Below are 14,095 nucleotides of genomic sequence, written 5' to 3' on the forward strand. Positions count from 1 at the left end.
TACCTTCAGCCCGGGGCTGGGGAGCGGGGAGGTAGGAAAAACCCTGGAGGCAGAGGCGTCTCCGGTGAGACTGGCTTGGGAGGGAATGTCTCTGATGTGGCCCTCAATGCGAAGTCACTGTAAAGCTTGTTTCTGTATGTGCTTTGCTAGTAATTCTGAGTTTTTATCTGACACCCCTGCGGGAGGCGTTCTATATATTTTCACATGCATAGGATGGGACTGGAAGGATAAAAGTAGGCCTGTTACCTTTCTCTTCTCTGATTTTGTAGTTAGGAAGGGAGAGGACAGTTGAAAGAAAAAAGATATGCTAGGTCCAGATCAGGAGGTGTTGGTAAATGCGACAGTCTCGATTGAATGGGGAGGCGTTGAAAGATGGGGTGATCTGCAGTGTCGTGATCTGCAGTAGATTCGAGGCTAGCTCGTGGAAAAGTAACTAGGCTTTCCTAAAAGGGAAGTAATTCTTCAAAAACTAATTGGGCTGGAAATATACTTATGTCGAATGTATTTGACCATCAGTTTAAAGAGGTTAAGTCGAGATGTTGCTGACTTGATATTTTTTGCCTTTGACATCCTTCTTTTGCCATTTCTCCCTAACCTCCTTCTTGCTACTCCCAGTCAGTTTCTTGATCAGTGGTAAACTTATCAGTTGTATCCCTTTTTCACTGTCCCCCACTTGTAAAAGGCCAAGTGACCTTTTCAGATTTTGACACAGTATTTTGTGAAAATACAGAAAGTATTTTGCTCAGGTTTTTGCCCAATCCAGTGTACTTCCATTTTATATGTAGTAACCAGTGTTTTGACCTCAAACAATGTACTTTAAGGAAGAGTGTTACTCAGTTTTGGGTTAAACTCTTTTGTTTATACTGCAAACTCAGAAAGTCCCTTGGTTCTTTTAAATTGAAAGGCCTTACAGAAATTACAAATTTGATTTTTAAACTTTAAATTAGACTTTTTCTTAATCCAAATAGTCCTTCTCATTTAAACCTTGTAGTTTTCTAATCACTAATTGAAAAATCCATTAAAAAGACAGCTGAAAAATAAGGATGATGGAATCATCTTTGAGTAGTGAATGTGAGAGACTTATTTTTGTTTTTCTATGTCTTCTAAATTCTCTACAATAAACTGATCTTGTTAGGGGGAACAAAAGGTTAGAATTCTAGAGCAGATAGAAATTTAACAAAATACTTTTATAAGTAAGTTCAAAATATGATATGTTTATGTTGTCATGCCTGCTACTGATATAAATACATTTTTATCTGTTAATTTGCTCCAGAGTGAGGTTTCCTGATTTCTAGAGAAGAGAAAAACATAAGCAGTGTTGCTTCATTGCCTAGATGACATTCCACTAAATAAGAATTCCTTAAGTACCCTGGAAGTTCAAACCAGTCCTGTCTGGGTGAAACCAAAATGGGAAAGAGAAAACCAGCTACAAAGCATTGAGTACTAAAGAGGAAAATGTCAATATGAAAGCGGTTGAATGAATCTGCAGTTTTACTTCACAATTTCCTCAATTTTAGGAAACTTAAGAAAGCAGTAATTTAGACCACTGATGAAATGTGGGAGATTAGCAACAGGAATTGGTGATTTAATGCTACTAAAGTTGAATCTGAAAAAGAGCTTTGATATACACAGTTCACACATGCACAAAACAGGTGATGTGAAGCTCGGAAAGCATTTCTGAGACTAGCCTTATCAGTTTATGAGTATTACATGTAAAAATCTTTTTTTTTTTAAAGGTATCATTGATATACAATCTTATGCTCAGGTTTCACATGAGCAACATTGTGGTTACTACATTATTCCCTATTATCAAGTCCCCACTACATACCCCGTAACAGTTACATGTAGAAATCTTAAAGTCATTAGGGAATTGTGCTGTAGTCCAATATTAAATGGCACACAAGGGTGTTTGTGTTAGGGCCCCTGACTCCTCTTGTGCACTAACTCTGAGGTCTTTCTTGTATTTCATTGCCTTTATATATTATCACCACCCAAGAATGCTTTTTCTACCTCTAAACAGAGCTAGCCACTCAGTCCTATAGACTATTAGACAATTATTTTCCATTCCTCTTTTCACTTCTAGCACATTGTATTATTACTGTTTGCTGGGCTGTTCCTTAGTAAGCCCTAACACTCCTAAGAGTTCAAGGACAGTGTCTCTACTGTTAGGACTTAAGCACTAGGATGCTGAAGAACCTGATAGGTACTTAGTACATTGTTAATTACATGAGTATTTGAAAGACAAGGAGATCACACTCCTTTTAAAAAGCTCTTGCAGGTCATAGCTCTTTCTGACTTTATGTACTATGTATTTCAAATATACATTGATAATAATCATCTCAATCATGGTCAACAGAATAGACATAAACCTCAGATAGACTTTATTTCAGACAATGACCAACTTATTTTCACAACATAAGTTCACTAATAGGTATGGATATCATCAAGATATGAAAGGGAAGGGAAGAAGAGTGAGTTGTATTTAATGAAAAAAGTGGCTCTGTGCAAGTTGTGATAATAGCACTGGAGTAAAAAAAAGTCAGTGTCATCCTTTAGTTCTGTCGCTTCAGTTACCTGCTCTTTTTTCAGTAAAGTTGTGGAAAGGGGCTTAAGGTTAAATACTTAGAAATCTTCTTCTCAAGGGTATTGTGAGTTCAAGAGAGATAAACCCTAGATAATCTTTGTGAAAAATATTTTTTAAACTAACTGGTTTTCAAGTGTAAAACAATATGCTGAAGATTTATGAGAAAAGATTTCCTAGTAATATAGACATGGGTTCAAGTTCTGATCCTTCTACTTATTTAAACTGTGTTAACCTGGACAATTTATTTAATCTAAGCTTCAGTTTCCTCCTGTTTAAATCTCTCCCGTAGGTACTATTAAATTATATCATGAATGCAGAGGGCTTAGTACATATTCTGTAAATTTTCAAAATTAACTTATCTGATACCTAGTTTGATTTTATATACTGAATTTGTAAAGGAGACATCCTGAAAAGGTGAGCAACAGTTTTGGGGGATAGACAAAGGAGTAGAATTTGAAATGAAGCTGTTATAAAAAAATAGAGGAGCAAGAAAAATATACTTCTAGCAAAGATTCTAAAACATACTTTTTAATAGGAATTGAGAAATAGCATGCAGCCCATTATTTTGACAACTGCAGTGACTTAATATTTTCTATGTGAAGATTTGTCCAAAGCTTGTGATCATTAATATGTGGAATTAGTTTGAGGAGGTAGTTCTATCTCTAACTTTCTATCCCTGAATTGAATTATAGATATATATTAGAATTGTACTAACCTATTGTACAATTTGAGTTTATGGGGACTTTTGAATTTATGCTTAAAATGCTTAACAATTTTGTTTTTTAGATTAGTAGTTTTATATTGGAAAATATCAGTAAATTAAATAATAATAGATGTATACCTATCATTACTTTATTTTTCACCTGAATCCTGAAGAAAAATATTCATTTGTTTTAAAGAGAAATTTTATTTAAAAATTACTGAATAGTCTTTTTAATGTCAAGTTCTCTGTTTTAGTGAAATAAATTGTGGTCAATAACAAAGTTGTGGATTTAATTTCTTTCAGTAGAGATTTTTAACTTTTACTATTCTTTTTTTACCATAAAATGAAAGTGACTTCAGTTTATATTCTTTTATGAATGTAGTATATACATAGTATATATGTACAGAAGTTAATATATAAATACACATATAAATTATTAAATTATATATATGATATATTAATATTATATATACTACATATATAAAATAATTCTTTTATATATATAGTATATACATATTATATACAAAGCAAATAAGTATGTACATATTTATGAAGACAGTTGAGATGGATGTCTATTTTCATAGTTACGGATTTTTATTATTTTTACAGATTTTTTTTTAAATTCAGGTATTATGGATATACACTCTTATGAACGTTTCACCTGAAAAAACAATGTGGTTACTACATTCACCATATTATCGTGTCCCCCCAATACCCCATTGCAGTCACTGCCCATCAGTGTATTAAGATGCCACAGAGTCACTATTTGCCTTCTCTGTGCTATACTGTCTTCCCTGTGATCCCTCCCACATCATATGTGCCAATCATAATACCCCTCAATCGCCTTCTCCTAGCCTCCCCACCCGCCCTCCCACACCCCTCCTCTTTGGAAACCATTAGTCCCTTCTTGGAGTCTGTGAGTCTGCTGCTCTTTTGTTCCTTCAGTTTTGCTTCATTGTTATACTCCACAAATGAGGGATATAGTTTGGTACTTGTCTTTCTCCACCTGGCTTATTTCACTGAGCATAATACCCTCCAGCTCCATCCATGTTGTTGCAAATTGTAGAATTTGTTTCTTTCTTACTGCTGAATAGTATTCCACTGTACCACATCTTCTTTATCCATTCATCTACAGATGGACACTTAGGTTGCTTCCATATCTTAGCTATTGTAAATAGAACTGCAATAAACATAGGGGTGCATATGTCTTTTCGAATCTGAGAAATTATATTATTTGGGTAAATTCCTAGGAGTGGAATTCTGGGGCAAATGGTATTTCTCTTTTTAGTTTTTTGAGGAACCTCCATATTGCTTTCCACAATGGTTGAACTAATTTACATTCCCACCAGCAGTGTAGGAGGATTCCCGTTTCTCCACATCCTCGCCAGCATTTGTTGTTCCTAGTCTTTTGGATGTTGACCATCCTAACTAGTGTGAGGTAATATCTCATTGTGGTTTTAATTTGCATGTCCCTTATAATTAGTGATGTGGACATCTTTTCATGTGCCTGTTGGCCATCTGAATTTCTTCTTTGGAGAAGTGTCTGTTCATATCCAAGGCCCATTTTTTAATTGGGTTACTTGCTTTTTGGGTGTTGAGGTGTGTGAGTTCTTTATATATCTTGGATGTTAACCCATTTTTGAATATGTTGTTTACAAATATATTCTCCCATACTGCAGGATGCCTTTTTGTTCTGCTGATGGTGTCCTTTGCTGTACAGAAGCTTTTAAGTTTGATGTAGTCCAATGTGTTCATTTTTGCTTTTGTTTCCCTTGCTCGAGGAGATGCATTCACAAAAAGTTGCTCATGTTTATATTCAGGAGATTTTTGCCTATGTTATCTCCTAAGAATTTTATGGTTTCATGACTTACATTCAGGTCTTTGATCCATTTTGAGTTTACTTTTGTGTATGGGGATACACAATAATCCAGTTTCATTCTCTTGGATGTAGCTGTCCAGATTTGCAAATGCCAGCTGTTGAAGAGGCTGTTATTTCCCCACTGTATGTCCATGGCTCCTTTATCGTGTATTAGTTGACCATATATGCTTGGGTTTATATCTGGACTCTCTAGTGTGTTCCACTGGTATGTGGGTTTATTCTTGTGCCAGTACGAAATTGGCTTGATTACTGTGGCTTTGTAATAGAGCTTCAAGTCGGGGAGCATAATCTCCCCAGCTTTATTCTTCCTTCTGAGGATTGCTTTGGCTATTTGGGATCTTTTATGGTTCCATATGAATTTTAGAATTATTTTTCTCTAGTTCGTTGAAGAATGCTGTTTGTTTTTTGATAGGGATTGCATTGAATCTGTAGATTGCTTTAGGCAGGATGGCCATTTTGACAATATTAACTCTTCTATCCATGAGCATGGAATGTGTTTCCATTTATTGGTATCTTCTTTAATGTCTCTCATGAGTGTCTTGTAGTTTTCAGAGTATAGGTCTTTCACTTCCTTAGTTAGGTTTATTTCTGGGTATTTTATTCTTTTCGATGCAATTGTGAATGGACTTGTTTTCCTGGTTTCTCTTTCTGTTAGTTCATCATTAATTAGTGTATAGGAGTGCAGCAGATTTCTGCATATTAGTTTTGTATCCTGCAACATTGCTGAATTCAGATATTAGATCTAGTAGTTTTGGAATGGGTTATTTAATTAATTTATTTATTTATATTTTGGTATCATTAATATACAATTACATGAGCAACATTATGGTTACTAGACGTCCCCCATTATCAAATTCCCACCCCATTACAGTCACTGTCCATCAGTGTAGTAAGATGCTATAGAATCACTGCTTGTCTTATTTGTGTTATACTGTGTTCCCTGTGCCACCCCACACCCGCTACATTATGTCTGCTAATCGTAATGCCTCTTTTTCCCCTTATCACTTCCTTCCCGCACATCCTCCTCAGTCCCTTTCCCTTTTGTAACTGTTAGTCCATTCTTGGGTGCTATGAATCTGCTGCTGTTTTGTTCCTTCAGTTTTTTCTTTGTTCTTATAGTCCACAGATGAGTGAAATCATTTGATACTTGTCTTTCTCCACCTGGCTTATTTCACTGAACATAATACCCTCTAGCTCCATCCATGTTGTTGCAAATGGCAGGATTTCTTTTCTTCTTATGGCTGAATAATATTCCATTGTGTATACGTACCACATCTTCTTTATCCATTCATCTACTGATGGACACTTAAAGTTGCTTCCATTTCTTGGCCATTGTAAATAGTGCTGCGATAAACATAGGGGTGCATCTGTCTTTTTCAAACTGGGCTCCTGCATTCTTAGGGTAAATTCCTAGGAGTGGAATTCCTGGGTCAGATGGGATTTCTATTTTTAGGTTTTTGAGGAACCTCATACTGCTTTCCACAATGGTTGAACTATTTTACATTCCCACCAGCAGTGTATGAGGGTTCCCCTTTCTCCACAACCTCGCCAACATTTGTTGTTTGTCTTTTGGATGTTGGCCATCCTAACCGATGTGAGGTGATATCTCATTGTGGTTTTAATTTGCATTTCTTGGATGATTAGAAATGTGGAGCATCTTTTCATGTGCCTGTTGGCCATCTGAATTTCTTCTTTGGAGAAGTGTCTGTTCAAATCCTCTGCCCATTTTTTAATTGGGTTATTTGCTTTTTGTTTGTTGAGGTGAGTGAGGTTTTTATATATTTTTGATGTCAGCCCCTTATCAGATATGTCATTTATGAATATATTCTCCCATACTGTAGGATGCCTTTTTGTTCTACTGGTGGTGTCCTTTGCTGTACAGAAGCTTTTCAGCTTGATATAGTCCCACTTGTTCATTTTTGCTTTTGTTTCCCTTGCCCGGGGAGATATGTTCATGAAGAAGTTGCTCATGTTTATGTCCAATAGAGTTTTGCCTATGTTTTCTTCTAAGAATTTTATGGTTTCATGACTTACATTCAGGTCTTTGATCCATTTTGAGTTTACTTTTGTATATGGGGTTAGACAATAATCCAGTTTCATTTTCTTACATGTAGCTGTCCAGTTTTGCCAACACCAGCTGTTGAAGAGGCTCTCATTTCCCCATTGTATATCCACGGCTCCTTTATCCTATATTAATTGACTATATATGCTTGGATTTATATCTTGGCTCTCTATTCTGTTCCACTGGTCTATGGGTCTGTTCTTGTGCCAGTACCAAATTGTCTTAATTACTGTGGCTTTGTAGTAGACCTTGAAGTCAGGGAGCTTAATTCCCCCAGCTTTATTCTTCTTTCTCAGGATTGCTTTGGCTATTCAGGGTCTTTTGTGGTTCCATATGAATTTTAGAACTGTTTGTTCTAGTTCATTGAAGAATGCTATCAGTATTTTGATAGGGATTGCATTGAATCTGTATATTGCTTAAGGCAGGATGGCCATTTTGACAATAGTAATTATTCCTATTCATGAGCATGGGATGTGTTTCCATGTATTGGTATCTTCTTTAATGTCCCTCATGAGTGTTTTGTAGTTTTCAGAGTATAGGTCTCTCACTTCCTTGGTTAAGTTTATTCCTAGGTATTTTATGCTTTTTGATGCAATTGTGAATGGGATTGTTCTGATTTCTCTTTCTGCTAGTTCATCGTTAGTATATGGGACTGCAACATTTCTGTGTAGTAATTTTGTGTCCTGTAACTTTGCTGAATTCAGATATTAGTTCTAGTAGTTTTGGAGTGGAGTCTTTAGGGGTTTTTTAGGTACAGTATCATGTCATCTGCAAACAGTGACAGTTTGACTTCTTCCTTAACAATCTAGGTGCCTTTTATATCTTTGTGTTGTCTGATTGCTGTGGCAAGGACCTCCAGAACTATGTTGAATGAAAGTGGAGAAAGTGGGCATCCTTGTCTTGTTCCCCATCTTAAAGGAAAGGCTTTCAGCTTCTCTCTGTTAAGTATGATGTTGACTGTGGGTTTGTCATATATGGCCTTTATTATGTTGAGGTATTTGCCCTCTATATGCATTTTGTTTAGAGTTTTTATTATGAATGGATGTTGAATTTTGTCAAATGCTTTTTCAACATCTCTGGAGGTGATCATCTGGTTCTTGTCCTTCTTTTTGTTGATGTGACGGATGATGTTGATGAATTTTCTAATATTGTACCATCCTTGCATCCCTGGAATAAATCCTACTTGATCGTGGTGCATGATCTTTTTGAATTTGGTTTGCTGATATTTTATTGAGTATTTTTACATGTATGTTCATCAAGGATATTGTAATTTTCTTTTTTTGTGGTGTCTTTGCCTGGTTTTGGTATTAGAGTGATGCTGGCCTTGTAGAATGAGTTTGGAAGTATTCCCTCCTCTTCTATTTTTTGGAAAACTTTAAGGAGGATGGGTATTAGGGCTTCACTAAATGTTTGATAAAATTCAGCGATGAAGCCATCTGGTCCAGAAGTTTTGTTCTTAGGTAGTTTTTTGATTACCAGTTCCATTTATTTGCTGGTAATTGGTCTGTTCAGATTTTCTGTTTCTTTCTGGGTCATCCTTGGAAGGTTGTATTTTTCTAAAAAGCTTTCCATTTCTTCTAGGTTATACAGTTTGTTAGCATATAATTTTTCATAGTATGCTCTAATAATTGTTTGTATTTCTGTGGTGTCCGTAGTGATTTTTCCTTTCTCACCTTCAATTCTGTTTATGTGTGTAGATTCTCTTTTTTTCTTGATAAGTCTGGCTAGGGGTTTATCTATTTTGTTTATTTTCTCAAAGAACCAGCTCCTGCTTTCATTGATTCTTTCTATTGTTTTATTCTTCTCAATCTTATTTATTTCTGCTCTAATCTTTATTATGTCCCTCCTACTGACTTTGGGCCTCATTTGTTCTTCTTTTTCTAGTTTCATTAATTGTGAGTTTAGACTGTTCATATGGGATTGTTCTTCTTTCCTGAGGTAGGCCTGTATTGCAGTATACTTTCCTCTTAGCATGGCCTTTGCTGCGCCCCACAGATCTTGTGGTGTTAAATTATTGTTGTCCTTTGTGTCCATATATTGCTTCATCTCTGTTTTTATTTGTTCATTGATCCTTTGGTTATTTAGGAGCATGTTGTCAGTAAGCCTCCATGTATTTGTAGGCTTTTCGTTTTCTTTGCATAATTTTTTTCTAGTTTCATACCCTTGTGATCTGAGAAGTTGGTTGGTAAAATTTCAATCTTTTTGAATTTACTGAGGCTCTTTTTGTGGTCTAGTATGTGGTGTATTCTGGAAAATGTTCCCTGTACACTTGAGAAGAATGTATATCCTGCTGCTTTTGGCTGTAGATTTCTGTGGATTTCTGTTAGGTCCATCTGTTCTAGTGTGTTCAGTGCCTCTTGTGTCCTTACTTATTTTTTGTCTGGTGGATCTGTCCTTTGGAGTGAGTGGTGTGTTGAAGTCTCCTAGAATGAATGCATTGCATTCTATTTCCTCCTTTAATTCTGTTAGTATTTGTTTCACATAAGTCAGTGCTCCTATGTTGGGTGCATAGATATTTATAATGCTTATATCCTCTTGTTGGACTGCCCCATTTATGATTATGTAATGTCCTTCCTTATCCCTTGCTACTTTCTTTGTTTTGAAGTCTATTTTGTCTGATACAAGTACTGCAACACCTGCTTTTTTCTCCCTATTGTTTGCATGAAATATCTTTTCCATCCCTTCACTTTTAGTCTGTGTATGTCTTTGTGTTTGAAGTCAGTCTCTTGTAGGCAGCATATAGTTGGGTCTTGTTTTTTTATTCATTCAGTGACTCTGTGTCTTTTGATTGGTGCATTCAGACCATTTACATTTAGGGTGATTATCAATATATATGTACTTATTCCCATTGCAGGCTTTAGATTCATGGTTACCAAAGGTTCAAGGGTAACTTCCTTACTATCTAAGAGTCTAACTTAACTCACTTGGTATGCTATTACAAACACAATCTAAAGGTTCTTTTTTTTCTCCTCCATTTTTTATATATTACGTATCATATCCTGTACTCTTTGTCTATACCTTTTTATTACCTCTATTGACAGCTACTTAACCTTAGGAACACTTACACCTCTATCAGTCCCTCCAAAATACACTGTAGAGATGGTTTGTGGGAGGTAAATTCTCTCAGCTTTTCCTTATCTGGAAATTGTTGAATTCCCTCCTTCAAATTTAAATGATAATCTTGCTGGATAAAGTATTCTTGGTTTGAGGCCCTTCTGCTTCATTGCGTTAAATATATCATGCCACTCTGTTTTGGCCTATAAGGTTTTTGCTGATAAGTCTAAATGATAGTCTGATGGATTTTCTTTTGTATGTGATCTTATTTCTGTCTCTGGCTGCTTTTAATAGTCTGTCCTTATTGTTGATCTTTGCCATTTTAATTATTATATGTCTTGGTGTTGTCCTTCTAGTGTCCCTTGTTTTGGGAGATCTGTATACCTCCATGGCTTGAGAGACTATCTCCATCCCCAGATCAGGGAAGTTTTCAGCAAATACTTCCTGAAAGACACTTTCTATCCATTTTTCTTTCTCTTATTCTTCTGGTACCCCTATAATACGAATATTGTATTGGACTGGTCACAGTTTAATGTGACCGTTTTGACTGGCCACAGTTCTCTCAGTATTCTTTCATTCCTAGAGATCCTTTTTTCTCTCTGTGCCTCAGCTTCTTTGTATTCCTCTTCCCTAATTCATTTATCGGCTCCTCCACCATATTTAATCTGTTTTTAATACCCTCTATTGTACCCTTCAACGATTGGGTCTTCGTCCTAAATTTGTTCCTGAGTTCTTGAATATTTTTCTGTACCTCCATCAGCATGTTTATGATTTTAATTTTGAAATCTCTTTCAGGAAGATTTATTAATTCAGTCTCACTTGATCCTTTCTCTGGTGTTGAGATTTTGCTTTGAACCAGGTTCCTTTGCCATTTCATACTTGTACGTGGCGCCCTCTAGTGCCAGAAGCTCTACTGTCTGGAGCTGCTCAGTTCCTGAAGTGATGTCGGTGGTCACAGGGGAGTCGTGCTTATGCCTTGGGGTAGGAAAAAGTTGTTTCCTGTTTCCCAGCTGCTATGCCTCTCTCCACTGCCAGAACCAGTGGGCCAAACACACAGGTGTAAGCCTCTGTGCATTGTGTTTGTAGCTGCCCTAAGCAGGGCTTCTCTCTGGCTGGCCTGACACCAGAGCAGGGGCTGGCGTTTTGTGAGCCAGGAGCACATTACCCGGGAGTGAGATACAGCAGGCTGCATATCATGGTGGGGTGCCATGGAGCTGTGTAGCCAGCCAGGGGGATGGAGCCTCTGAAGATTGTTTAAGTTCCCAATCTGCTGGGCAGAGTGCACCCAGACTGTTTTGTCTACCTGTCCTTTCTCCTGAGCAGTAAGCTCTGTGCAATCCTTGCCCCTTTAGCAGCCCACTCATTTTTAGGAAGTCTCTCAGACTTCCCACCCAGATCAGCCAGATATGAATTCCTGTTTTCCACAAGCAGCTGGAATCTCAGTCTCTCCAGGCATTCCACCTGTCTTAGCTTTCCAACCCCAGTAGTCACCAGAACACCATGCAGTGTAGGTTCGTGCTCCCACAGCAGGTCTCCAGGGCTAGGTGTTCAGCAGTCCAGGGCCTCCACTCCCTCCCTGCTCTGTTTCTCTTCCTCCCACTGGTGAGCTGGGGTGGGGGAAGGGCTTGGGCCCCACCTGGTCACAGCTTTGGTACGTTACCCTGTTCCATGAGGTCTGCCCTTTTCTCCAGGTGTATACATTCTGGTGCAGCTTTCTTTACTATTGCTCTTTCAGGATTAGTTGTATTAATTATATTTTTGTATTATATGTGGTTTTAGGAGGAGGTCTCTGTCTCACCTCTCACACTGCCATCTTTAATCCAATCAAGCCCCAGATTTTTATTTTTGATTGAAACTTTAAAGCTGTCCTTAAAATCAGTTACTGGTGTGAACGAAATGATCTAATAATTACTTCTTACTTGAAACTCTTTATATTTGCTTATAGTTAGCTTTGTGTAATAAATTTCACAATTGCAGTTAGTCTATATTTTTAAACTGAATGGTATTTCATAGGTATTTTCGGATTTAACCTTTTTTTTTGGTATCAATATTATGAAAAGCTTGCTACTATAAAATTTTCAGTTTTGAATCTTAATGTTGTTTATTGAAACTATTCTTTTGGTAATAAACCTTTAAAAAAAATATTCTTACATGTCATGTTTTGTTTCTTTCCTGAGAGATAAACTTACTTCATTGAAAATAAAAGAGGTAATGCATGGTATGAAATAGCAGAGATCCAGATATGCTTATGCAATGAAAAAAAACCAGATTTTTTGAAGTGTTTATTTAAAAGTAACCTAGAGGAGACTAATTAAACTGGAAAATACTTACAAAATTGAAGAAATGGTGTTATAAAAGTTCTGTGTATGTATTAATGATTATATATTACTGAAAAAGTTGGAAGGAAATACATCAAAATAACTAATGATCTCCAGAAGATTAAAGAGTTAAATTTATTAATATATCTCCCATATATTTGAGTTCTGACAATCAGTAGTCATTGCTTTGGCAACAAGAATTTCTTTTTAATTTGACATGGAGAATTAAGACATTTAAATAGTGATTTCATCTTAATTACTTGGATATCTTAAGTGAAAGTGTTTTGACTTACCCAGAGAACTAAATAATAAATTATAAGGGGAGATATGTTTTTAGGCTTATATAATTGTAGCAGATTCTTAAAAGCAGAAGTAAATCCCAGCATAAACAAATTTAATATATAACAAAGTTATGTTTCAGTCCAATGGAAAAAAACTTCCTTAAACCAAGATAGGAAATCTAAAAGTCATAAAAAGAAACAGATATGAGACTACATAGAAATGAAGAATTTTCCAGTGGCAAAAATAAAGGACAAAAGGCAGATTTTTTTAAATGTTTGAAATTGCATAGCAGTTGATATTTTTAAGAACTATTACATATTAAGAAAAAGTCTACATGATAGAAACATAGGTAAAACATGACTAGAACATTACAGAAAATAAATCCAAACATTGAACAACCTTATGAAAAGATATATAATCTCATTACTAACAATGAAAGTCTTTTCTGATCAGTAAAAATTAAGTGGTAAACCTACTGCTAGCAGGCAGCTCAATAAAGGATTTTCTCATAAGATGCTAGTGAAGATGTGAATTACTACAGGGTTTTTACTGAACAACCAGGCAATAACTGTTAATATAGAAAATACATAGTCTTCCATCCAGCAGTCCCACTCCACAGAATCTTTTCCTTAGGAATAATAGCCCTAGTAAGTGAGCAAGTATTTACATGAATATTCATTGCAGCAATGTTTATAGTAGTAAAATCTTAGGAACAAAAGAAATGCCTGTCAGTTAGGGGTATTGTTATATAAATCATGGTTTAGGCATGTTACAGAATGTTTTTGAAATCATTAAAAATAGGAGTTAATTCTATACTGGTGAGTTGAAAGGATTCCCAAAAGCATTCTGAAAGGATTTCCACCATATCTTTTAAGTGAGAAAGGCAGTTTAGAGAAAGGTTATGTAATGACATCCCATTTTTTTAGAACAGTTGAAAAGCACCTTGGGTTTTAAATATGGTTGTATTGTTGTCAACACTGAAAAGAGGAAATAAGTAAGTGAAGGCAGAGTATTCACAATAACATTTGCGTTTAAAGGTCTGTAGTTGTGCCTGTCAGTATGAGATGAATGGCAGGAACGGATAGTAACCACAATGGTTAGTGGTTATTGCAGTGGCTGGATGAGCATTTCATGAGATTTTAAATTTCTTCCTTACACTTTCCTGTATTACTTGTTTTTATTTTTACAATGAGCATGAAGTGTTTCTGTAATT

At 36.0% G+C, this 14,095-nt stretch overlaps 1 protein-coding gene across 2 annotated transcripts in view; it reads left to right on the forward strand.

The window, feature by feature from the left end:
• ATP6V1A (ATPase H+ transporting V1 subunit A) overlaps window positions 1–14,095 on the forward strand; it is a 76,176-nt gene that overhangs the window by 520 nt on the left and 61,561 nt on the right. The window lies entirely within an intron of this gene.

This window comes from Manis pentadactyla, chromosome 1 (genome assembly GCF_030020395.1).
Source record: "Manis pentadactyla isolate mManPen7 chromosome 1, mManPen7.hap1, whole genome shotgun sequence".
In the NCBI taxonomy this organism is placed as follows: domain Eukaryota; kingdom Metazoa; phylum Chordata; class Mammalia; order Pholidota; family Manidae; genus Manis; species Manis pentadactyla.